Consider the following 24,174-nt stretch of genomic DNA (forward strand, 5'->3'; position numbering starts at 1 on the left):
AGCTACAAAGTGTCATGTTTGCCCCAAAGTGTGCGTAACAAATCCCAAAAACATGATACCAGTAACAAACTGATCAGGTCTGATTGCAGTCTGCTGTGTGGGGACTTTCACCTGCTACTGTAGGGTCTACCTTACAGTATAAAGCAGCATCAGCTGACTGTTGTTGTGATTGAAAATTGAACCTGCTCCAACTTTCAGTGCCTTCTGCATAACTGCACTGAAAACAGCACAAAGACCAACCAGTCTGACCTGATTCTTTGGTGGGGCCCTGATGACTTCTAGAAACAGGTGGAGCTGAGCATACATCTGACATATTTAAAGTCTAAGATGAGCTGAAACAGTTTCAGTTAACCATGGCTCTGCAACAGTTTGTGTGCTGTGTCACTGTGCTGATCATTTTCTTCTGCAAAGGTGAGAAACTGTTTGAATTTCCTTCCTCTCATTGCTGAGGTTTTATCAGGGGTGGAAGAAGAACGAGATTAATTACAGGTACAAATGTTTCTAAACGAAATGTTGCTCCTGGATACAAGGAAAGAGTCCATTTAGCATTAATGTCATTCAGCATCGTATTTAATATGATAATGTAACGAAGTCACAGTCAGTGGACGTCTTCACTCTTCTTTATTTGATATCAACAGTTTCTTTTACAGACGTGTTGTCGTGTTCGTTAGTTTACTTTGTTGTGTTGGATTTCTAACAGTTGATGAGCTGATATTCAGCAGAGAGTAACTTTATATTACAGTTACTGATGTTTGAGTACACTGAAAACATTTATTTGATGAGGAACACCGAGGCAAAGGTTTGATGCCAGAGTAACGACACAGGTGACTCTGACCTACCAGTTCATCAAGGTTGTAACTGCAGTCAGCATTAAAGTGTTGTGTTTAGTGTGATCAGTTCTTCAAGTTGAAGAAAACAATCACTGCTTACTTTCACAGGTTTGTCTGTGTTTTCTCATTTTCAGGTTGTCACTCACAGCAGCCCGGTAAGCATCCAAAGACATTTAACCTGTCTTCCTTCTGTCAGCTGTACAGCAATGAGCACATATAAACCTGTGAAATGATTTTTGTTCAGTAAAATCTTTTCTGACACAGAGGAGGGACATCTGTGGATCACATGTAAACCACAGTCTGAGTAACTTCCACATGAATGTCAGAGCTCAGGATCTCCCAGCAGAGCGTTGATCAGTGTTTTCTCTCTCAGTGGTTTTAATGTTTAGCTGTGCTCTCTCTGCTTTGTCAGCATGTGGCAGCAGGACTGTGGAAAGCAGCAGCAGCATCGGAGGTATTACTGTCGCTGCACCAGGAAGTTGGCCCTGGTTCGCTGATATAAGAGTTGGTTTTGGAGGGTCTCTGATCAACGACCAGTGGGTGCTGACAGCTGCATCCATCATGTCACTGTGAGTCAGTGCTGCAAGTTTACACTTTGTTGAATATTAATATGATGATGAAGGTGAAGTGTAGCATTCATGTGCACTAGAGATATTTTTAATATTTCCTCACTTCTTCTAACATTTAAAAACAACAGCTGTTGACCAAAGTGCTGAACTGCAAAGTTGTCTGCACAACAATCAAACCAGACGCCACATTAGTTTAATTTCAACTATAAAGTCATTTCATAGATTTCATTGTATTTGAGAAGCATTGATTTTTCTGTCCACTGATGACAGAAGATGGTTAGCTTAGCATAAAGACTTTAAATGGGGAAGCTGCTGCTATTAAAAACAACTACACACCCCTGTGAGGCTCTAAAATGAACACATGCTGGGAAACTGAGATTGGAGAGAAAAGACTCAGTGAGGAAAAGTCACAGTCATGTGTTTTGTTTGTGTGCAGCTGTGATCAGCTGACCTCACGTCACAGTCACTGCTCAGTTCAACAACATGTAAACAGATGTTACATGAGCTCTGTGGCTGATATCCAAAGCCTGCACTCTGTAATGCTGGCATTTAAAAGAGACCTTCAGGATCAGCAGAAGTTGACTTTGATTGACTTTCAACCACCTGTGCACGCACACACACAGAAACACACACAACAAAGGACTGAAAGGAAAAAGGAAACTCGTGGCATCGACTGCTTTTCCCTGTGCTGATGATCAGCATGAGGCACAATAAAAATATCTGTTGTGTGTGAAGGAATTTCAGGAGCATGGTGGTCTATCTGGGCCGCAACAGCCGCTCAGGTCCAAACCCAAATGAAGTGAATCGCACAGTGGTAAACATCACCTGCCATCCTGGATTCAACCCGTCGACTGGTGAGAACGACATTTGTCTTCTGAAGCTGTCGGCTCCTGTGAATTTCACAGACTACATTCAGCCGATCTGCTTAGCCTCACAAAACAGCACTTTCAACAATGAGACCAGCAGCTGGACCATCGACTTTGGTAAATCATAAAATATTTTATTTTATTTTACTTTGCAGTATTGTGTTGGAGTCTTTAGAAAAGCCTGATGTTTAAATTCTCTCCAACTAGTAAACAGCAATAACCTGCAGGAGGCAATTGTACCAATAGTGGGAAACAATGAGTGCAAAGCCAGATATCCAGGGCTCCCAGACAGCATCATCTGTACTGGAGAGACAGATTCATGTTTGGTGAGCACAAGTTTATTTCTTATAATCTGTTGTTGACAGTCACTGAGATAATCTCACCTTTAGTCACACTTTGATTTACTTGTTTTGCTGTAATTGACCATAAATATTAATATTCATGTTTATCAAAGGTTGTTTTTTCTAAAGCCTCTAATTTATTTGATGAAACTGATTCCTTTAAACGAGCTGTCTGAAACTTTCTGTCTGTGGAATCGTCACTTTCATTTGCACCAAAGCAGCTGAAGTGGATTCACAGTGGTTCATGTTTCCTCAGTGGACAGACTGATATCCATGAAGTGTTACTGACTGTGTTATACTGGGATGATCAATTTATTTATTACTTAATTTATTTCAGCAGTTTGTAACAAAACTACCAACAAAGTTCAAACTTTAGTGGGTGACAAAGGTCGACCTCTAAGAGTTACACATCTGTCCTGATAACTTTTATCACTGTCTTTCCACAGTCAACTGCTGGGGCACCACTGATGACTCAGAGTGGATCCGTCTGGCTGCAGAGTGGAGTTATCATTGTTGCTGGATGCTTTTATTATCCTTCAGTCTACACTCCTGTGTCCCAGTACCAGAAATGGATCAGCGACACAGTTACAGGGACACCACCAGGCTTTGTTACCTTCCCCTCCCCAGACAGTTCATTACAAACCACCGCTCCTCCTACTGCTCCTCCCACCACTCCTCCCACCGCTCCTGCCACTGCTCCTCCCACTACCCCTTCCACCACTTCCACCACTCCTCCCACTGCTCCTCCCACTGCTCCTCCCACCACTTCCACCACTCCTCCCACTGCTCCTCCCACTTCCCCGACATGTGTGGGTGTGTTTTGCAGTGGTGAAAACCTGATCCACTTCACTCACTTCACCTCACTGTGTGTTCTCGTTGTGTTGCTCCATGTGTTTGCTGCAACTGTTGGAAACTAGATCAACACATTTACTCAAGTTCAAGTACAAACATGAAGAACTTTACCTGACATGTTACTTTATAACTTTAAGAACATTTTATTTCACTAGATTTATGGACATCAGGAGGGTTTTTCTTATTAGCAAAGTTATTATTTTTATGTGATTATTTTCTCTACACATCTGTCTGTATTTGCTTTACTGTCTAAAAACCGATTGTCATTACGAAATGAAGCCTTCTTACATAATTCTGAGGAGTGAGATGTTGTTATCACACACTTATTTCTGTTGTTTGCTCAAAATCTGAAACTAATCTATTAAAATCCTTTGAAATCTTCTTTTGTGGTGGAATTTTTTGTATATTTCCCATCTGTCCTCAGACTGTGGTTAAATGTAACTACACTGCCTATACCACATGCAAAGAAGGCACGAAGTAGCACTAACAGGTCTAACAAGGCCACTACTTGTGTTACACCAGTGCTACACGGACACTGAGGGAGTTCTCTCACACACAGATAAGTGAACATATCTCGTTCCTCGCCCACTTAGAATAAGACACTGCCAAGACAGAGAGTGTAGTGGTAAAGAGAACGGCAGAGAGACGCTGAATTTAATCCTTTAAACGATCTTATGCTAAACACGCCACCTGGAAATAATTTGTTGTTTGAGGTGTAAAAGTGTCATCAAATCTGCTACATGTCCATTTTTCAGGATCACTACTCCTTTCAACATCTGTTAGTTGTTTTGTTTTACAAAAAGAAAATTTTAGATTTGACAGATTTTACAGAATAAGGCTCTCAGAATGTACATGAATAAAACATTTAGAATTTGCAATTTGAACTATAAACCACCAAACAACAACAAATATGTGAACTTTGGTCCTAAAGTTTGCTTCTGGAGTCTCTTTTTTCTAAAAGTGAGTGCTTCAGGACATGTTTTAGTCTACTTGTTGTTCCTAGAGTATTTAAAAGTAGAATGGGAGGCAGAGCCTTCAGTTTTCAGGCCCCTCTTCTGTGGAACCAGCTTCCAGTTTGGATTCAGGAGACAGACACTATCTCTACTTTCAAGATTAGGCTTCAAACTTTCCTTTTTGCTAAAGCATACACTGTTAGACTTTTCATCGCCACTTTACGGTAACATACTGGCGTCACTGTTGCCAGCGTCATACCGTGACGCCGTGTTACGGCAGCTTACCGTTCTGCAGGACGATACCGTTTTTTGCTGGTGTTGTATAATACTCTTGGACAAATTATGGTAACGCACCGTAGCCTTTTTTACGGTATCTCACTGGCGACAGTGACGCCAGTGAGATACCGTTATGTCATTATGTCGTAAATTACGTCAACAAAGTAACAACATACTGTGATTAAGAAATTGGTATACTACCGTTTATTCACGGTATGTCACTGTAAGCCCGCTGCAAGGTAATAAACTGCAGTATATTAACCAGTAACTTACCATCATCACGCATCATCAGTGCCAAAAATATTCATCTCTGCTAGAGGACACCGTGTCCCAACAGGCAGCCATTTACTGTTTAACAGGTCGTAATTGACCGTAATTTCAGTTAACAGTAACATACTGTAAGAGACTGGAGGGTTCCAAAAAAATTGGATGGATGGATGGATGGATGGATGGATGGATGACATCGCATCAGCAAAGATGTTCTCTTTGTCCAGCTCAACTATTACACGCCCCTCTGTACTCACCATCCAGCAGGTGGTGGTCATTGAACTTTGTCCTTAAATGTATAGGGGCAACATTGTCATTGTCATTATGCAACAAAAAATAATTTCAATACTTCACTTCTTCACACTGTCTAGATAGTCATAAAGCAAATAGCTACGTACAGTTAATTATTAATGGCCTTATGTACACAAGTCCGTTTTAACATATTATAATTGTACATAATTGGGAATTATTCTGAACATTAAACACACCTAACAAAGAGTCAGCCCAATTAAATTACCGGAGATGAATCAACTGTATGGTTATTTTGGAGTTTATAGTTTATGCTGCTGTTAAACTTTACAGTATTGACTTCAGTATTTCTGCTGTTGGTGTAGCTAGACTACTATGTTGATCAGTAATATGTAATGTGAAATTTGATATTGTTACTTTGCTGGATTCACTGAGACACATGTCCAACAACCTTGGTTTATCAAGGAAATTTGAGCTAACAAAACAGAGACTGGATACCTGTGTCCACGAAAAGCTCCTGTGCCAAACAGAGATTGTAATATGATCTAATCAGCTCTATTTAATAAATGACTTCTTACCAAGCATAATTAACCTTTGGGGTGCTTGGCAGGCTTTTAACATGCAAACTGAACAATATAAATTTGTGTGCACTGAAGCCACAAAATTTAGAAATACACATAGCTGCAAAAAGTTCAGTGACCAATTACCTTTCCTAAATGACACATGCAATGCAAAAATTAAGAGTATTGTCAATATGGACCAATTCCCAGTTTTTACATGATCAAAATGATTCACAAAAGGCTTCAATAAACAGAAAACGTGTGCCGACAAGAGAACAGTGCACAAAAATGACAAGATATTTGAGCTCGACGCTTTAATGGGTTTAACATGACTTAGTCAGCACTCCGCACCGTACAGGTAGTACAAGCACACCTGAAAACACTGACCAGCTAACAGCTTTAAGCATTTGGGCCCAACCTCGGTAGCTCACCGATTCACCTGTTGCAAACGTCCAAGTTTCTATCAAGTCTCATAAATCCATCGGCAACTATTATACTAGTCTTTTGAGTCTCCACATTCATAGATATTGACATTTTGTCTTTGCATTTGAATGAAAATATCCTGGTAGGGTAGCTTGAAAGTCAAAACAAACAGTAATAAGAACGCATTTCGGACTTCTCTCGAATAGGTGAAAAAAACACACTTACCTTCAGACTGATTAGCTGGTTCCGATCCAACTTTAATGTGTCCCATGTCAGTCTGTTTTAGGGAAAAAGTGTTAAGTGGTTTCATTTAATTTTGAGATACTCGCGCATGGATGAGCAATTTGGAGTCTAGCAGAGTTATCACGAATAGCATACGATCTTCAGATATAATCCAATCAACCTTGCATTTAACCCGATTGAACATCCAGTTACCTCTGACTACTTCTAAGTTGCACATGTTAACGGTCTCATCATCACTCTGTGCTGCAGCGAACTGGATCTGTGGCACAGAGTAGTTGATGGTCATGTTGTTCTCCTGCTTTGCAGCTTTGTTTGAGTCTGACTTGCGGCTTAAACGTGCAAAACTAAGAGAAGCAGATCAATATTTTCTTCTTGTTGTTATTTAATGGTGGTTGGCAACCAGTGAAAGGAGCATTAACAACCTCGAGCAATATTTTCTATCCCATTGTTGTTTTGAAAGTGAATACCCGACGTGTGCGTCATACGTCACGTTGTACGTCAGGTGAAGGTGTGGAGTCGGCTATCGCACCTGTCGCATTAAAAAGCTTTAAAAACGTAACAATCGCTTTAAAAACACAACCCAACGCGCTAAACATGAACAAACATAAACACCCGTGTTACATTATCACGTATATCCAGGACATCTCTTCTGAACCAAGACGAAGTGGTGCTACAAAGGAATTATTTCTTTGGGAGAGTGCATTTAATAGCAGTCTGGCCTGCAACATAATGCACCGCTAAAAATACAGTTTCTGCTTGTCCCAGAATTTATTAATTTTGAGAGTGAAGTTGTAGGACTGATGCTGGTTAGTGGTGCAGGTTTCATGGATGTGACACCTTAACTTGTGTAAAATGACGACCAGAGCATATTATTAGGTTAGTTCACTGTAGGCAGAGGTGTCTTAAAAAGTACCACCTTATACAAAACAAATGAAGGTCCAGTATAAGAAAGAATAAGAAGAGAAAAAAGGAACACCCTGCTAAATGAAGTCATTTTTAAACATCACTCTAAAAGTAGCCATCAGTTTTTGTTGCTGGCCATTCAACAAACAAGTATACTTCAATTATATTTCCCAAGTATACCTTACCTAGTACGTATACTAATAATGCTTCTTGGGACTACATTGTCCCCCGTTTTAGTACATAACAGTATTCTTGAAATTAACTATTAGATGTACTTTTTGTTCACCATAATTGTACTAGCATAATGTCATAATGTCTACAAGAGTATAATTAAAATATACTCGACTCTATCACAATACTAACCTTACAAGTATACTATTAATTAATAGTATTAATAATGTTTCACATTGTTTGAATAAACAAATACATTTATTAATATATGAGGTTCCATTCAGTTCAAGGAATTAAATTTTAGTGTGGCTGCAACTTACTCCTTAAGTTGAAAATGATGCTGTATATTGTAGTTTATATGTTATACTACTTTCACAGTGAATTGCATTTTATAGTAATACACTCTGAATGAGGATTTAAGTAATTACTCTCAGATCTACAGTAGAAAACAACAGAAATCCGGATGGTGTAATAGTATAATCTCAGTAACATCACCAATTGTTACATTTGCTGTATTTTACAGCTGTTTCCATGAGTACGGTGAGTTACCGTAAAAATAATGGAATTTCATGGAATTTTCCCACAATTACATGCAAATTACAAACTGCTAACATCCTTTAGAGTTTTGTACTGTTGATTTTGCTAAGCTATGGAAATTACTGCAAAGGCTAACAGTGTGCTCTGTAAGCAGTAATATAGGATCCTGCCTCTGACAGACAGATGATGACCTTTGATGACCTTTGTGCCTGTGAACTCTGTTTTTAAGTTTACTCTGAGCGTGAAACAGCATCAAAACTCAAATTTAAACGTTCATTTAATGAAACACGATTCTTCCTCACATTCTCCTCGTCTTCATATTGATGCTACGCTCACTAAACATCATTAATACTTCACACACACCAGCTTTGTCTCAAATGTCCAACATAATAAATCCCTGTGTGATGTGTGATCAGCTTTAACATCACTGTCACTACTGTGAGCGGAGCTGAACTCTCAGAAGGAGACAAACTAGCGTAAAACTGCGAGAAAGAAACTGAGACTGAATGAGATCCAAACATCTGGAGCTGATTTACATTCATCTGTTTAAACTGTAACACACCTGGATCCCTGTGATTTTATTATCACGGACCCTCACCTGTGATATGTGAGGAGTCCAGCACACACCTGCTTCCTGCTCTCTGCTGACATTGTGACCCTGAGCAGTCGTGTAACTGTGCAGAAGGTCGAGCAGCTGCTTCCTGCTGCGTCTGAGATTTATTCAGGAGGAAGAGAAGATGTGTTTGCTCTTCTTCTCTGGAGCCAACCACAGTCCAGCTGCAGCCCTGATACGCTGCCTTCAGCTGCAGATGCTGAGAGTAAACCTGCTGTGTGACTGTGTTTGTTGAGCCTGTAGTTTCAGACTGCTGTTAGTGTAACTGTGCTGCTGCCTTAACTCGGCTTACAGGGCGTGGCCACGATCCTATAGGTCCAATGAAAACTCTGCAACACTAAATGTTTTTAAAGTGGCAGCCTCCTCTACAGCAGGGCTGTCAAACATAAGGCCCGGGGACCAGAATCGGCCAAAGACTTCAGCCCATTGGACAGCTTTGGAAAATATGAAGCAGGGCATCAGTTTCTGGGCTGTAAGTTTAAATATATTAAATAAGTCTTACAGCGCCCTGCGACAGACTGAAGAGCTGTCCAGGGGAAGCCCACCTCTCCCCCCGTGGTGACTGGGAGAGGCCGTCCTTGTCCTGTAGAAACACTGAGACGTGCTGCTGAAGCTGCTCCTTTATATTAACATGTCTCAGGAATCAACAGGGACTTAAACATCTTTGCACTGACACAAAGAGGAGCTTCACTCGTCCGGCCCACTGACCATCAACATGTACATGTGTACAATCAGGGTGACGCTGCGCTCTACAGGAAGAGGACGACACTCCACACACAGAATCCAGAAACTAGAAAAGCTGAGGACAGAAACCCGAGTTGGGCGCGAGCAGAACCAAGGCGTCAGCGACAAAGACGAGAGCACGATCAGATATCTCCTGCACCGAGACACCGAGCCAACAACTGGATGTGAAGAACATGTGAGAAGATAGGGCGTCCCAGAGGCCAACGAGGGAACAAGATGTTCCCACAGGAGCTGAAACAAACACGTCTTAAACTTTATCTCCTGTATATTTAACTTCAGCTGTGCTCTCAGACCGACCGTGGACCCAGCAGAACTGGGTTCAGATCTCTGGGGCCACTTACATCACCTTCATGTCCCGGGTCCATGAGAGCTCTTCAACACCACCTGGTAAAGAACTCTACAGGACCAGTGACTGTAATAGATCCTGTGCACGAGAAAATGCTAACTTCCTGGTTTGAGACCGGATGTGGGGTTGTACATTTCCGGTAGCTTTACTTTGCGGTCAATCGCTACTGCAAAGATTTACTCCAAAATCATGTCCACAACTGGAAAACGGAAAGATCGTGTTATCTAATCACAGCCTCAGAGGCCACAGAGTGAAGCAGACAGGTGCATCCAGGTGTAACCACCGATAAAGTTCACATTTATCAGTGTTTACCTTTGTGTTTGTTCGTGTTTATTGCAGCCGCCCTGTTAACTGAGCGTGCGCTCATCATTTTAATGCTGTGGTGCTTCAGTACAGACCAATCATATAACACAGTGTTGCAGGGAGACTGCTCTGTGTTTATCTGACAGGAGAACATCAGCTTCACAGACTCGAGGCTGGACCGCCTGACTTTAACAGGAATCTGTAGCCTCAGTCCTCCACACCAGCAGGCGGCGCCAACGCACCGGCCTCACGCCCTTCCACCTCCGACAGCGAAGAAGAAGCGGTGGCGTAAAAGAAGAAGAAAGGAGCGCAGAGCTGGAGTTAGCAGGTGAGGAGTGTCCCGGTTCTGTACTCTCACTTAACGGTTCTGGTCGTGTTTCCGGTTTGGTCCGTTTCCCAGCAGCGCTCGGTTCTGGTTCTGGTTAGCTGCAGCTAGCTGCTCGTTAGCTCTCCGTGCTAACAGCTGCGTTAGCCTGTGTGCTGCTAGCTGTTAGCATCAGCCTGTCGTAAATAAGCTTCCATTATCGGACAGAGACGCCTGTCAGTCGCACCTGAGCGTGGCGTGACTCCAGCCCGGTCACTGCACAGGTGAGAGCACCTGTCACACCTGCAGGCTGATGGCGACCGGCAGGGTCAGTCTGAGAGGCTGTTTCTTCTGGTCCAGATCAGGAGGTGGTTCCTCAAGGTGCTTCTGATGTTGGGGTAGATCAGTGTGTCAGCCTCTAATCCAGATGTTTGTCACATGTGGAGCTGTAGAAGTGTGTGTGAGCGGGGAGCTGGTTCTGATTGGTCCAGGTGTTCTCCTCACAGCCATGTTAAATGTGGAGGAGGCCTCATGTTGACTCCACCACAGCCTGAGGGCCCTGCAGGAACCTCTCTGCACCTCTAACCCTGTGAGGAGCGTTCAGTGTCAGAACCCTGCGATGGTTCCTCAGGTCTCTGATCACGCTCAGCGGCTCAGGTGATCCAGAACACCTGCTGCTCCTCCATCTTTAGAGTAGGAAGCTGAATACAGATGTTTCCACACTGTGGAGCTTCTGAAGTGCAGATGTTTGAAACACGCTTTCTTTCTTTCGTTCATTCACTGCTTCTTTGTTTCATCATCAGGGTGTCATCGAGGTCTGTTGCCATGGAGGACCATGCTGACGTTGCCATGGAGAACAAGACAGAGGTCCCGGCCTCCGACGCCCCGTCCTCTCCTGACAAAGAGCAGGCAAAGCCCGCTGCGCGTCAGCCACACCGCCGCACCTTAGGGAGGAGGGGCCAGAGAGCAAAGAGGCGGGGTCATATAGAGAAAAAGCGGGGTCAGAAATCGAAGAGGCGGGGCCAGGAGGACAAGAAGGAGGGCGTGACGGTGAAGAGGACGTGGAGCTGTGTTCTGTGGGTGGAGTAAAACTGAAAATGTCAGTCTGCAAAAGCAGACTATGCCGAAGTGTTGGTGTGGACCCAGAAGCAGACGCGTGGAAGCAAAACTTGATCTTAACCAAGAGCGAGTTGTTCATTTAAGTTGTTTCCCCCCTGTTATCCCACCAAAACCCCATCTCCATAGAGACTGTGTCAGCTCCCAAACAGACAAAGATCAAACTAAAAACCAGCAACAAACAACTTAAACATAAAAAATCACAAAGAAAGAACAATACAGTATCCACATCTGAACCAAAGAGTAAAACAGAGAAATGTGGATTATTAAATATTAGGTCTCTCTCCTCCAAGTCTCTGTTAGTACATGACTTAATAATTGATCAACAAATTGACTGAAACCTGGTTACAGCAGGATGATTATGTAGTTTAAATGAATCAACACCCCGGAGTTATTCTAATCATCGATTAGTGGAACGATTAGTCCGGTAAGCAAACTGAAGTGAGTCGATGGTGGCAGGAAGTGAAGAAGTGATGTGATCCCTCATCAGTCTTTCAAAACACTTCATCACAATTGAGGTCAGTGCTACTGGACGGTAGTCATTGTGGCAAGCGGGCTGTTGTTTCTTTGGGACAGGGACAATGATGGACTGTTTGAAGCACGTGGGAACCACAGCTTGGGCCAGGGAGAGGTTGAAGATCTCCGTGAACACCGGTGCTAGCTTGTCAGCGCAGGCTCTCAGGACCCAGCCAGGGATTGCATCTGGTCCTGCTGCCTTCCTGTTGTTCACCCTCCTGAAGGTGTTCCTCACGGCATGCTCAGTGATGATGAATGCATTGTCTTCACTGGTGCACTCTGAGCGTGCACAGCCGTTTGTTGTTTTAATTGCTGCGGCGTCGAAGCGAGCATAAAACGTGTTCAGCTCATCAGCCAGCAAAGCGTCGGCATTCATCATTGAAGAAGCTGGTCGTTTATAGTCCGTTATGGTCCGCAGTCCTTTCCACAGGCTCCTAGAGTCGCACTGTCGTAGCTGTGACTCTAGTTTCCCCCGTAGCTCCGCTTTACCTTTCTGACCGCGCTGTTGTAGGACGCAGCCTTGTATAGGTCCATATTACCGGAGACAAGCCCTTCATTGTAGGCAGCGGTGCGTGATCTCAGAGCGTCGCGGATGTTTTTATCCACCCACGGCTTCTAGTTGGGAAACGTTCGGATGACAGATCTTTCTGCTGTGTCGTCCCCTAGTTTCCCCATAAATCCCACAACCGCTTCCGTAAACATGTTGATGTCATCAGAGCTGCGCCGAGACAGATGCATGAACACAGATTTACTTAAACATTTCATCCGAGAACACTGAACAAACATCCGGCGACAGCCTCAAACACGGAGACTAACTGAAAACTTTTCTTCTTCTCTTCAAAGTAAAGCAACAGAAGAGCGAGCAGAGCAAGAAATGGTATCTACAGACCAAATATTCGCTGCATATTTTCTGTTTGTCGCAGAAACATCTGTTTCAACGTCACTTACAGGGCCTTGGTCGGCCTCGTTGGTCCAGCTGTGAGTCCGTTACCGTGAACTATGGAGCGGCAGATTTGTGCTAAGCTGCACACAGCTGATGTTAGCCAGGAAAACATTACAGACTTTAATGGAGAGACCAGAAATAAAAACGCACACAGCTTCTTGTGTGAAGAAATCAAACATGAACATTTACATTACCGGACAAAGACGATCAGCAAACTATACTCTGAGGAAAAAAGGGAAGTTTGAGCAGGAAGGAAACACGCAGAGAGGCGTTTGAGGACAACTTCAAAATAAGGACCATCGAAACACTGTGTGCTGCGTTCATGTGCACCTCGGAAACTCCCTCCGTTCTGGCAGGCTGTGATTTATTTCTGCTTCCCGTTTGAAGGACAAACATCCGTCATCACTTTGTTCTTCTTCTTCTTGCAGCGTTTGAATATTTCAGCACTTAACTAATGATTATATTTGAAGAATTATTACTGATGGCAGCAAAGTTTGAATGGAGCTCTCTGTCTGTGCTGATTTGTCGCCCTCTGGAGGTCAAAACACAAAATGCATGATGTCACTGTGACCACCACAGTGACAGGAAGTGTTTTTATAACTGAAACACTGAAATGATGCTAACGGCTGTCGTTAGGCTCACTGACAGCAGTGCTGATGTGTTAATGTCAAACACTGGCTCAGGTCAGACTCCTTCATCCTTTTCCAACATGGCTGCTCTCAGACTCACAGGAGCTCTGACCTTTGACCTCCTGACACTAACCATTTTAGTCTCTTTGCATCTTTACATGCAAATCCATCCAGACTGTAGCCGAGCAAAAGAAGCTGGAAGTTGTTCTATGAATGATGTTCAAAGCAGAGTTTCTGTTTCCAGCTCAGACGTGTTAAACGCTGCTGCTCTGCTACATTTGTCATTTCCTGCTTTCACTACCATCCATGTCAAAGCGCTGAAGTCATCTTATCACTTTAATGCAGTAAAACAGGAGCTGTAAGTCTGACATTTATATATGGACTCGTTAATGAAGACAGTGTGTTTATTTACAGTGAAGTAAATAACCAGTACACAATAAATCCCCGTAGCTCCCTTGACTCCCGTGTCATGTCTCACTCAAACGTCTGTGCTCGTGCTCTCCGCTCCCGTGTTTCCTGTGCATGCTGTCCTGTTCTGCTCCATAACACATCACAATTCAAAACACCTGTGTTTAATTTATTTATTTGATTTATGTTATTAGCTGTTGTTTATTTGCAAAGGTCAGTTATTCTTAACAGGGAGTCTAAACATTGCTTATTAGAACTGTATGCAGAGTTTTGAGAAAAGTGTTTTAATAAATAATTTTTATATTTTTTTTATTTATATTTTTTATTGTCTCAAAACTATGAGGGTTTAAGTGTTAATATTTATTTAGGATTATCAGGATCAACTTAAAGTCAAATGCAATTCATGAATGGCTGTAATGGAATTTCTGACATGAGTCTAATATGCTTACCTCTATCAGATTTGAAGAATACCAGATGAAAAAGAGGATCACAAATGAATGAATTCCATATCACAGTTTATGGACACTTGTGCCGGACAGTACAGCATGACTCATCCACAGCAGAAAGCTATCACAAATGCATTATTAAGTGACTTGATTATTGGTTGCAACCTGCCCCTTTCTATTGTGGAAAACAAGAATTTTCGGCACTTTCTGACGGTAGTTGACAGAAAATACAGCCCGGTATGTCGCAGAACAATTACATCAAAAACAGAGAACCTCGCTGCTGAGAAACGTTCAATGTTAAAAACTCAGTTGAGCGAGACTGATCATGTTTCAGTCACTGTGGACATTTGGTCAGACCGAAGGATGAGGGGTTTCCTTGGTATCACTGTGCACTGGATACAGAAAGAGACAGAGAGGATGCAGCTGAAATCCAAACTGCTGGCCTTTGACCGCTTCAAAGGATTACACACTGGTGAAAGAATCTGTGAGGAATTTGAAGCTATATGTGACGAATACAACATCAAAGATAAACTAGACTATATTATTAGTGACAATGCTGCCAATATGCAGAAAGCATTCACTGTGTGCTTCCCCACTGAGCAAGGTGAGGAACATGATGATGATGGTGATCATCTTGACGACCCAGAGCTCTGGTACGACTTAACCTTGGAAGATCAGGAAACAGTAAGTGCTGCTGTGGCAAAGACACAGCGCCTGCAGTGTTTTGCGCACACACTTCAGCTGGTGGTGAGATATGGTTTGTCAGAGACCAAAGTGGCATCTCCTTCACTTTCAAAGTTATCTAAGCTCAGCTCTCTACTGCACACAAGCACAACATTCAAAGATGTGTTTGAAGCTGAATTTGGTGAACAGAAAGCGATCCCTGCAGCTGTAATCACAAGATGGGATTCAACACTGAGACAAGTGAAGGCAGTTCTCCAATGTGAACATCTAAAACTCTGTGCTGTTCTTGAAATGGCTGAGCACAAGGAGTTATTATTCACAACACGAGAGTGGAACCTGTTGAAGGAGATGGTGGGCATCTTGAAGCCTATTGGAGAAGTAACAGATTTGACACAAGGTGAGAAAATAGTCATGATCAGCGCTGTTGTTCCATCCGTGCTGTCCCTCAATCACCACCTTGAGAAAGTGAAGCCTCAAGTCCGTTTCCTTAATGCTCTGGTCAGGAGTCTCCAAGCATCTTTGAACAAAAGATTTCTTGGAATCTTTATCAGTGTGCGAATGGCTAGAGCAGAAGATGGGATCACTGCCCACTTTTCAGATCCAGTGTACCTTAAAGCAGCTGCTTTGGATCCAGCATTTTCTCTTTTGTGGGTGGAACAACATGTGTTGGGCAGTTGTGACATAAAGACAGAGGTGACACAAAAAGTTAAAGGTAAAGATTGAATATAGTGTATATTTTTTTTCTTTATTAATTTTTTTGTCTAAAATTGTAATAAAGGCTCTTTTGCTGTTGTTAATTTGTTTTGCCAGATCTGATCCTGCAAAGTCAGAGCAACCTGTGACTCCTGGTGAGGAACACCAAGAGGCCTGTGAAGATGGAGGACTCTTTGCTGCTTACTGTTAAAGGCAGAAGAAGGATGTGGGGAAGAGTCGAGCTCTACAGCTAAGTCAATACCTGGATATTGCTGATGGACAGAACGCCCTTTTGTTCTGGGTGATGAACAGGCAGACTTCTCTGTTTCGCGTGGCCACCAGAGTTTTGGCAGTACCTGCATGTAGTGCTCCTGTGGAGCGAGTTTTCAGCTATGGTGGCACTCTTGCTCATTGTTCATTTATATATATATATATATATATATATATATATATATATATATATATATATATATATATATATATATATATATATATATATATATGATGATGATCAGTGAGATGCTTGGCTAGAAGTTGAACAGCCACAAGGGGCAGTACCCTCCATGGAGAAGGAGGCTAGAGGGCAAGATCAAAGTAGCACGGAGGGAGGTTAGCCAACTAACGGAATTGCAGAAAGGTGCGACAAAGAAGGTGCATAAGAAATACAGCAAGCTGTCCATACCTGAGGCCTTGGAAACTGCCAAGCAAAGACTCACAACCTTGGCCAGCCGCTTGAGGAGGTACACCAGAGAGATAGAAGACAGGAGAATAAACCAGCTTTTCTCCACAGAACCAGCAAAGGTTTACTCTCAGTGGCAAGGGAACAATAATAAGAGAACAGCACCACCAAGGCTGGAGACGGAGCAATACTGGAAGAGCATATGGGAGAAGGACGCAACCCATAACGGCAGTGCTCAGTGGCTGGTGGATTGAGGGCAGACCATAGCGACCTCCCTGAACAGGGTCCAGTAACCATCACAGTGGCAGATATCCAAGAAAGGGTGTCCAGTATGAAGAGTTGGACAGCACCAGGGCCCGACATGGTTCATGCCTAGTGGCTAAAGAAGCTGACTGCACTCCACGAGCGTCTGGCAGCACAAATGAACCAGCTGCTAGTTAACGAGGGACACCCGGAATGGCTAACCGAAGGTCGGACAGTCCTGATCCCCAAGGACCCCAAGAAGGGACCAATCCCCTCCAACTACCGACCAATAACCTGCCTCAGTACTACATGGAAGCTCCTGTCAGGCATCATATCGGCTAAGATGAACAGGCACATGGGTCAATACATGAACGGGACACAGAAAGGAATTGGCAAGAATACCAGAGGTGCAAAACACCAGCTACTGGTAGACAGAACAATCAGCCAAGACTGCAAGACCAGACTGACCAACCTGTGCACTGCCTGGATTGATTACAAGAAGGCCTATGACTCAATGCCCCACAGCTGGATACTGGAATGCCTAGAATTGTACAAGATCAATGGGACCCTAAGAGCCTTCATCAGGAACTCAATGGGGATGTGGCGTACAACACTAGAGGCCAACTCCAAGCCCATAGCACAAGTCACCATCAAGTGCGGGATCTACCAAGGAGATGCTCTGTCCCCACTGCTGTTCTGCATAGGCCTGAACCCCCTCAGTGAGATCATTAACAAGACTGGCTACGGATACCGACTACGGAACGGAGCAGTTGTCAGCCACCTCCTGTACATGGATGACATCAAGCTGTATGCCAAGAGTGAACGAGACATCGATTCACTGATCCACACTACCAGGCTATACAGCAATGACATTGGAATGTCGTTCGGACTGGAGAAGTGTAGTCGGATGGTAACAAAGAGAGGGAAGGTAGTCAGAACTGAGGGGATTGAACTACCAGAAGGCAATATTGCAGACATAGAGGACAGTTACAAGTACCTGGGGATCCCGCAGGCGAATGGGAACCATGAAGAGGCCGCTAGGAAAGCTGCAACCACCAAGTACCTGCAGAGGGTCAGGCAAGTCCTGAGGAGTCAGCTGAACGGTAAGAACAACATCCGGGCCATCAACACGTACGCCCTGCCCGTGATCAGGTACCCTGCTGGGGTAATAGGCTGGCCAAAGGAGGAGATAGAAGCCACTGACATAAAGACAAGAAAGCTCCTTACCATGCATGGAGGGTTTCACCCCAAGTCCAGCACCCTGAGGCTGTACGCTAAGCGGAAGGAAGGGGGTTGGGGACTGGTGAGTGTCAGCACCACAGTCCAGGATGAGACAACGAACATCCAAGAATACATCACGAAGACGGCCCCAACTGACAGCGTGCTCAGTGAATACCTCAGGCAGCAGAAACCCAAGAAAGAGGAGGGAGACGAGGAACCATCATGGAAGGACAGGCCCCTGCACGGTATGTACCACCGGCAGATAGAGGAGGTGGCTGATATCCAGAAATCCTACCAGTGGCTGGACAAAGCTGGACTGAAAGATAGCACAGAGGCACTAATCATGGCAGCACAAGAACAAGCTCTGAGTACAAGATCCATAGAGGCTGGGGTCTATCACACCAGGCAAGACCCCAGGTGCAGGCTGTGTAAAGATGAGACAATCCAGCACCTAACAGCAGGGTGCAAGATGCTAGCAGGCAAGGCATACATGGAACGCCATAACCAAGTGGCCGGCATAGTGTACAGGAACATCTGTGCCGAGTATAACCTGGAAGTCCCGAGGTCAAAATGGGAAATGCCCCCAAGGGTGGTGGAGCATGACCGAGCTAAGATCCTGTGGGACTTCCAGATACAGACGGACAAAATGGTGGTGGCTAACCAACCGGACATAGTGGTGGTAGACAAACAGAAGAAGACGGCCGTAGTGATCGATGTAGCGGTTCCAAATGACAGCAATATCAGGAAGAAGGAACACGAGAAGCTGCAGAAATACCAAGGGCTCAGAGAAGAGCTCGAGAGGATTTGGAGGGTGAAGGTAACGGTGGTCCCCGTGGTAATCGGAGCACTAGGTGCGGTGACTCCCAAGCTAGGCGAGTGGCTCCAGCAGATCCCGGGAGTAACATCGGAGATCTCTGTCCAGAAGAGCGCAGTCCTGGGAACAGCTAAGATACTGCGCAGGACCCTCAAGCTCCCAGGCCTCTGGTAGAGGACCCGAGCTTGAAGGATAAACTGCCAGCAGGGGCGTGCTGGGTGTTTTTATATATATATATATATATATATATATATATATGTATATATATATATATATATGTATATATATATATATATATATATATATATATATATATATATATATATATATATATATATATATATACATACATATATATATATATAGGACGCCAGGTCAGAGGGGAGATATCATCACCCCCACCCGAGATTGGGTACATAGCCCCAAGTGCGATAGGAGAAGGATCGTTGAGTGCGAGAGGAACTGACCTGAAAAATAGGATCATGGCCAAGCTTGAAACCTGGATCCCCCGAAGCCGGTTACCAAGATTACGTGAAGTACCCTCAGAAGGTCTGCTAGATGATGTTAATGCAGCACTACGGACTATACCTACAACCACGATTACCGACACTAACAAGCTGATCTACAATATGGCAGCAGTGATCAGTTAGATGCTTGGCTACAAGTTGAACAGCCACAAGGGACAGTACCCTCCATGGAGAAGGAGGCTAGAGGGCAAGATCAAAGTAGCGGTAGTCTGTCTGGCTGCTGGTGGATTTTGCTCTGTACAAACTCAGGGCCCTGTTACACAGGGCGTACTTATCTGAATCACAGAGGAGCAAGCTCTTTGTCTTTGCTGGCTCCTTTTTGGTAGCATTGTTACACTGTTCCTGCAGCAGGACCTCAAGGCTGCTCCAAACCTCTTCTCGCTCTTTCCTTGATAGACACTTTAAATCCTTAAAGTTTGGGTCGAGCACTGTAGCTATCTGGAGCCACTAATGGTTGAGTGTAGCTATACGTTGGGATGTGCAAAGCTGGTAGAGACATACCCTAAACAACTGGCAGCTGTAATTGCAGCAAAGGTGGTTCTACAAAGTATTGACTCAGGGGGCTGAATAATTATGCACACCCCACTTTTCAGTTATTTATTTGTAAAAAATGTTTGGAATCATGTATGATTTTGGTTCCACTTCTCACGTGTTCACCACTTTGTGTTGGTCTTTCACGTGGAATTCCAATAAAATTGATTCATGTTTGTGGCTGTAACGTGACAACATGTGGAAAAGTTCACAATACTTTTGCAAGACACTGTATTTTGAGTCATCATCGGAACATGAGACGTATGTCTCACCTACAAGAAGCTCAGTCACAAACCTGTAGTAGACAGTTCAAGAAAGTAATTTTTAATCTACACAATAACTGTCAACTAAAGAGCTTTTTGAAGAAAGAATAACAATAAGTTAAAACAGTTTTATTTACCTGCATGGCTCAAGGACAGTCGCCAGCTTTTGGATTTTTACCACTTGCTACTGGTGTATTTCCTCCATACTAGTGGGGCTATCTGTAATGCATCTAATTTTGCTCTTTTTTTCAGTGTCATAAAGCTGTTGAATATTACTTGAAATAGTCTTTTGGCACAGCAGTTGGAAAGTTGGATCACCTGATGCTAACTTCAGCACATTTTGTCCGATGTTGACTTACTAATTTAGGTCCTGAAGCCAGTCCAGGTTTGGGCTGCCAATCTGAGACTACTAGCGCTAACAGCTCCGGCAGTTTCTGTGCTCGCTGCAAAGTGTTTTGCATTTACATGGTACCGTAACGTTGAAGTGCTTCGGTGGTATGCAAACTCATTTTTGCACAGATTGAACAAAACCACGCTATAATCAAGGCTTCCATTGTTGCTTCCATGTTTAGTGGGTAAAAAAAAAACAAAAAAAAAAACTTCACATTTTAAAAGATGTCTACTACCAGTTTCTGAATGGTACAGAGCTGTATTTCACAATATTACAAAATAAGAAATTTGTAGTGAAAACAAAATGAAGAAAATACTGTTTGCTGTATAGCCTAAAGAGCTTGGAAGCTGCAGCTTTTTTTGCACTATCCTACTGTATATCCTGTATACTAGTATACAGGATATACAGTAGGATATACAGTAGTGTATTACTGTATACTAGTATTCTTATTGTATATATTGTATGTCTTATTCCTCTGTCTCTCTTGCTGCATTGAGCATGTGTATGACAAAAGAATTTCCCTCGGGATAAATAAAGTTCTTCTTATCTTATTTTATCTTATATGCTATATAAATTTTCATTGAACTCTCATGCTGAATTGAGTAAATATGGCAAACTGTACTGCAAAACTATTTTTTTTAATAATATTTAACTAAATATTAAATATTTAAATATTTAATATTTAAATAAATAAATATTTAGTCAGAGTTAAATATTTAACTATTTAACTTACTTTTTGAGTTATAATTACAGAACAATTTGGAAACCAAACCATATTGAATTTTGCACTACCTGGGCAGGGCAGTGTAAATGACCATGGCAGACCCGATCTCATTTGAAAGCTTTCCAGCATCTTTATTAACACACGGTTGCTGAAACAGAACACTCAACGGCTGCAGCTCTCCCACTGCCAGCTGTACACATCACCAAGAACGACAGAAGAAAAAACCACAGGAAAGAACAGCTTTTTATGCCGGCGAGGCATGATTGCAGGTGCTGCGCAGATGCGTCTATCTCGCCTGCAGCAGCATCACAGACCACGACCCGCCACTGGCAGTCTACTGATAATTAGGTTTTTGAAGTCAGGACATGATCCCTAATAGACACCAGTGGAAACAATTAATGGTTCATCTACATGCAACCCTGATACTGAGTGCAATGGTGTGTGTGTGTGTGTCCTCCAGTGTTTCTGAATGTCAGTCCAAACCGTCCTCAGTTCTTCTCAGGAGAGTCTGTGACTCTGACCTGTGAGGGGGTTCACAGCCCTGATGGTTGGACCCTGAAGAGAAGAAATTACATAGAAATAAAGAGCTGTGGTGAAGACTTTGGCCAGTTTGATGGTTCCTCATGCATCATCTCAGTTCTGGAAGCGATGTCATCTTACTGGTGTGAGGACAGATCAGGACAGAAGAGTGACGAGCTCAACATCTATGTATCAGGTACAGAATCTTTGTGATGATTTGGTGTCTTTTTCTGTTGTTTTTGTGGTGATTTGAGACTTTGACCTGCTGCAGGTGCTTTTATTTGCTGCTCATGTTGTTTATAAGTCTGTTACAGAGTTGCTGTATAATCATCCACTAGCTTCATGAGTTTGTGTTTCTGTCTGTCTGTACTTAGATCACGTGATCCTAGAAATGCCTGCTCTGCCAGTGATGGCAGGAAGTAATGTCACTTTGAGCTGCAGACCTCGTTATGACATTTACAGAGTCAGGTCCATCGACAGGGAGTCTGACAGGGAGAGCTTCTCTGCAGTCCACACCATCTATAATGTGCAAAGGTCTGATGAAGGCGTCTACAGCTGCAGTGTAATCTACACTGATATGGTGATGGTATCAGGTCATAGCAGGCTGACTGTTGCAGGTATTTAAAGCTAACAGCAACACCTGTTTCTGATTGAGTGACAGCTCATGCTGAAGTAGAGTGCTGACCTTCCAGTATTTAGCACCTCAATGTGACTGAAACACAAACTTGTCCTAATTTCCATGTGTTCTGCTCTTCCTCAGCTCCTCGTCCTGATCCCACATCTCCTTCTCCTCCTCTGTCTGTGTCTATGCTCAGAGTCTTCTGCCATCTGCTGGTTGTATGTCTGTACTGCATCTCCACCATCCTGATGCTGTTGATCTGCTGTAGCAGGAACAGGAACTCAGGTGAAAACTCAGATATGCACCAACAAAGACTCTAATCCACCTACATTATAACATCTTAACTCTGCCTACAGGAGAGGAACCTGCCATATCCATGTATGATGATGTCACTGCTGATGTCACCACTGATGTCACCACTGAGCATGAGTTCTGAACTCAAATCTGAAGGAGCTGCACTGTAACATTTATGCCTAAATATTTCCACATGTAGCATCAAGCTGACTGTTTTCTGTCTTGTCTGCTCATGCCAGTAAAGCTTTGTGTGAATTTGTCTCTGGCTGATTGGAGTTTACTTTTAACTGAAAAGTTTGACCCACAGGTTAGCTTCTCTAATCTGTCATGTGACCTCTTGTGGCAACTATCTGCAATATTCACAGAGATGGAATGAAGTCAATAAATAATACTGGAGATGAAATTTATTTTAATAACATTGATCTTCAGTTCAGTTCAGTTCATTTTTATTTCAAACATTTCAAACATGAGCCTTCACAATCATTACAAAATATTATTCCATTATTTGTTTGAAAAGGAGTAGGCAGAAGTATTTACTTATTTGTCCCTACCCCCTCAAGTTTTACCTCTCATTCATTTAATTTTTTTTTTTTAAGTCTTAAATTAAACAAACAACATATGAAACAAAAGTAAAGCAAAACAAAACAAAACATACATAAATCAAAAACAAGAAATTGTCTTTCAATCTTTCAACCATAGACACAAATTTAGTGTTGACCAACAATTCCCATCAATATTTCCTGTCTGAATTAAAAGGTTTGGCTTACAGGTTGTAACTCCGAAATGACAACACAGGCACAGCTTCTTCAAGACGGGCGCTTTGCTGCATTTAAAACTACAAACACAGAACACAAAGGCTTTAAGCGCTTCGGTCTATCATAAGTAACACTTGTGCTTTAACAACAACAAAAAATTACCTTGTGGCCGCCTGCCACTTCGGAGGTCCTAGAACAATAACTTTACAGTCCTGCGCATTCTAAATTAAAACATAAAACAATTAGAACACCATACATTATAAATTTTCACAATATTATAATACAGTTATACCAAATGAGAAATACCTTGTACAGCTGGTAGACTAACCAGGCCTTTGCAGATAGCTCGCTGAACTCCTTAGCGTGATTATTAAACGTGGGCTCACAGGCTATACTATCACGACCAAACTTCGCAATAATAGCGGTGTAACAAAACTTGTTCTTTGTGACAAGATAAACATGTCTCCTATACAAGATAAACACACCTTTACAATATTGTCCACAGAAATGTACAAGCAAGAACATTTTAACTGCTGCAACCATCTATTAAACGTCTTTATACATAAGCCATTTCTATGACACTTACACAGGTAACTGTAAGAATACCATCTCATTCAGGGGAAATGAAGTTCCAAGACATTTTTGACCCTACCTAGGCCATTTAAATGTACCCTCCTGGAAGCTCAGCAATGTAATGTTAAGGGAAGAGCTTCTGATTTACTCCAAATAATTTTATAACCTGAAAACCCCAAAGACATGTTAATAGTGTAAAACAATGAGAGTATTGATCTCACCTAATCAGAAATCAA

At 42.8% G+C, this 24,174-nt stretch overlaps 1 pseudogene across 1 annotated transcript; it reads left to right on the plus strand.

Moving 5' to 3' along the window:
- The first annotated feature begins 281 nt into the window (after window positions 1–281).
- LOC148103079 (chymotrypsin-like protease CTRL-1) lies at window positions 282–3,839 on the plus strand (annotated as a pseudogene). The gene is made up of 6 exons (XR_015718620.1): window positions 282–411; window positions 965–985; window positions 1,243–1,399; window positions 2,135–2,591; window positions 3,053–3,254; window positions 3,381–3,839. The product of XR_015718620.1 is annotated as a chymotrypsin-like protease CTRL-1 (transcript).
- The last annotated feature ends 20,335 nt before the right edge of the window (window positions 3,840–24,174 follow it).

Source organism: Neolamprologus brichardi, chromosome 3 (genome assembly GCF_056152115.1).
Source record: "Neolamprologus brichardi isolate AB-2024 chromosome 3, ASM5615211v1, whole genome shotgun sequence".
Classification (NCBI taxonomy): domain Eukaryota; kingdom Metazoa; phylum Chordata; class Actinopteri; order Cichliformes; family Cichlidae; genus Neolamprologus; species Neolamprologus brichardi.